Genomic DNA, 3439 nt, shown 5'->3' on the forward strand with positions numbered 1-3439 from the left:
AGAATTTTGGCATTAGTGTTTAGTAGTAATGTTCCCTTTAGGAGTAAACACCTAATATCCCTGGTGTTTTAGGATAGTGAAGAGGTTTATAGCATTATTTGTGGTAGACCAGGGCTATTCATGGGTTAATGGGTACTTATAATATAATAGATAAACAATTCTGTGCTGATCAATTTCATAATATATTTCTGAAACAAATGGTTAATTCCCCTGAATCCTTTTTTAGATTAACTGACCTTTTTCCTAATATGTCTTTATATGAGTGGGAGCTTTGCTTTCATGTGCTTCTGGGTCCCTGCATAGGATATGTCCTATTTTTGGGAGGATCTTCAGTGTTGCAGACTTATTGTAGTCCATTGGTCCGCACCGCATTGCAGGGTGCACACAACTGGTGCCTGTGTTTTGTAGATTCGCGGTCTGTGGTCCGCAAAATGTACATGGCCATCACATGGTCATGTGACTAGGGCCTTGTATCAGAAACATTGTCATTAGTTTACCTAGTACAGTTAGAAAATGACACAGGCTTAGCCCGGGGATGGGAGAGGATGTGGATGAAGGAATACGTATGGCTAAGCTTTAGACATCTGTTTCTAAGCTTATAGCACCCCTTGTAGTACCCCCAGTCATTACAGTGCTGTCCATGTATTGCTCCCATATCTTTAGTGCCCCCTGTAGTGCCCCTAGACCTTATACTGCCCACTTGTGATGCTTCTAGACTTTATAGTGCCTTTAGTCCTTATTGGGCCCCCTGTATTGCCCCTATACCTTACAGAGCCCCTAGACCTTATAGTAGCCCCTGTAGTTATAATGCCCCCATCCCAATTCCATATTGCCCCAATACTATTTTCCCTGACACACAAAGAAGAAAAAAGATACTCACCTGACTTCCCACCACTGCCAGCGATGCCGGCCACAGGCCTCTTCCGGTCCACATCTATGTGACTATCGCTAATGTTCCCATTTTACATAATCTGACATTTATATGTATATATAGCAGCACTGGTGGTATTTTCCTGCTCCCTGTCCACACTTATGAAGATTGTCCAGTAAGAAGTGTTTTTTCTAGGTGGTGCTGGCAGAGGACAAGTATACCCACCAGCAATTTGCTGTAAAAGTCATCACAAAGAGAGACCTGCTTGCTGAAGGAGAAGAGCACGCAATGGTGGAGCGGCGAGTGTTACAACTTGCATCTGGCTGCCCCTTCCTTCTTCATGGCTCATTTGCATTCCAGACCAAGGTAAAATTGTGACTACTTCATGAGTATATCATAAACTGCACTGACATATATGTATATATACATATTTATATATATGGTGTTTTAATGTCCTGCTTCTTGTATGTGTAGCTGGCACCACCTATGGCAACACTGGACAAACCCTGGGGACCAGGCAATGTGCCTAAAACATTTGGGGCTGACTTTGGGTTATTGAAGTCTATGGAACATCTTACTTGCACCAGGAGTGGTCCAACTGGGTCCTAAAATCTACTACTGTCCTCCCCTTCCCTATGGATGTAGTTCTTAATGAGTGCTTCAAAATGGTGAGAAATGTGCCCTTCATGATAATGTAAAGTTATCCAAACATTGAAATGTAATGTCTTACACAATATATCTGCATGGTCTACATATGCATGCATAGAATATGCCAGACACAGAGAACAAGCAGAGGAAAGTCACAGTATTACTGTAATTACACAACTATATTATCATGATTAAGTGGCTTAATGATCTGTTATACAGGGACCATCAGAGGAAGCCAGACTGTCTCCATATGGCCTATGTCTTGGCTGATGAATTTGCTGGTTACTGTAAATATGTAAACTCTACAACCACTTTAACAGATATCTAATATATATATATAATATGTATCCATCTGACAGGAGCTTGTTCTACTTGGCATGGAATATGTCACCTGTGGAGATTTCCACCAACTCCTGCGGAGGAAGGGGCGTCTTGACATCCCCAGTGCAAGGTACAGTAGTCAAAGCCTAAACAGTACAACTATGTGACAGATTTACTAATGCTATCTAAGATTTAGACAGTGTAAACTTAAGGCCTCGTACACCATGAGCTATTGTCAGCTGAACCTGCCGGGAGAAGATCTAACGTATATGAGGATCCCCTAAACACATGAGAACAGATGCCAGACACCATCAGAGGTGTCTGGCAGAAGCTTTCTCCTCTCTCACAATTGACAACACATATGAGTTTGGCCAAACTGAGCGTGTATGAGTTTGAGGGAGTCAAGAGATACCGTAGCTCTCAGCAAAAGAGTGTTCAGCCAATAGCTGTTGAAGATCTGTGGCCACCTTTAGACTAGACAGTCTAAAAATGTGCCAGAGTTATCACAGTGACTGATGCGGGATAAATAATTTGGCGACCTTTAGGCTGTCTAGTCTAAGTTTATACCACCTAATATTTGTTCATTTGGTCTGTTGCAATTATGATACAGTGTTCTATCTTATAGGGAATCTGTCAGCTGTAAAACACCCCCAAACTAGAGTAAGTGGTATATAGTGTAAGTGGTGCTGAGTCGTGTTATGTAATTTTTATCTTCATACTCACCTGCATTCTGACCTTGTCTAATCCACTAATACCTGATCATTAAATTTAGGAATAAGCGAAGCGAGCTTCAGGTCCTAGATTCAAAGTCACTTTGATCAAAACTTCGGTTTAATGGTGTATGGAGATCCGTCTCCTTACAGCATTAAAATGTATGACCTCCGACGAGGCAAAGTGAGTTATTCCCGAAGTCTCATGAGAATTCGGTGAATAACTTCGGAATTTGACTTTTAAAACTGAAAAACCATTTTAAAACTTAGAACGAACTCGGCTTCCGTTCCGACAGAATTAAACTGAAGTTTTGAGCAAAGCTTGCTTCGTTCATTCCTAATTATATTCATTAGCACAGTCCATTATAGGCAGTCTAATAGGTAGCACAAAGTCACTTTCCAGGTGACTGTGGCCCTCTATGTTCTGGCCTCTGTGCAGCTGGATAAGTTATACATGTGATATGTCCACCGCTGATATATTACACTATGTTTTAGGTAATGGATACTTTACATATACCAGGACTTTTTTTTAATTCAAAACAGCATGAAGATGATCTAATTTGAAGGAAGTAACAATTCCATAATTTCTATATTATTGGAAGTATGTCTTCAATATTAACATAAAACAATCTTATATATTCAGAATATAACAGGTTTAGGTACATATGTGCTATGAAGAGAACGATAAGTGCAGTTGTCCCACCGGGCCATAATAGTAACATAAACTCCAGTCATAAATAAAATAAAATTCAGCCGGTTGGGTCTACTGAGCATTGTGTATTTCTGAGACTATATCATCCACTAAATACTATTCTCTCCTCTTTCTTTCCTTTCTACCAGATTCTACGCCGCAGAACTTGTGTGTGGAATTCAATATCTGCATTCTAAG

General features: G+C 40.5%; 1 long non-coding RNA gene across 1 annotated transcript; it reads left to right on the forward strand.

The window, feature by feature from the left end:
* Positions 1–1472: 1472 nt before the first annotated feature.
* Positions 1473–3439, forward strand: LOC122929162. The gene is made up of 3 exons (XR_006387965.1): positions 1473–1539; positions 1879–1970; positions 3391–3439. It is a non-coding gene; the product is annotated as an uncharacterized LOC122929162 (long non-coding RNA).

The sequence above is a fragment of the Bufo gargarizans genome, chromosome 2 (genome assembly GCF_014858855.1).
Source record: "Bufo gargarizans isolate SCDJY-AF-19 chromosome 2, ASM1485885v1, whole genome shotgun sequence".
In the NCBI taxonomy this organism is placed as follows: Eukaryota; Metazoa; Chordata; class Amphibia; order Anura; family Bufonidae; genus Bufo; species Bufo gargarizans.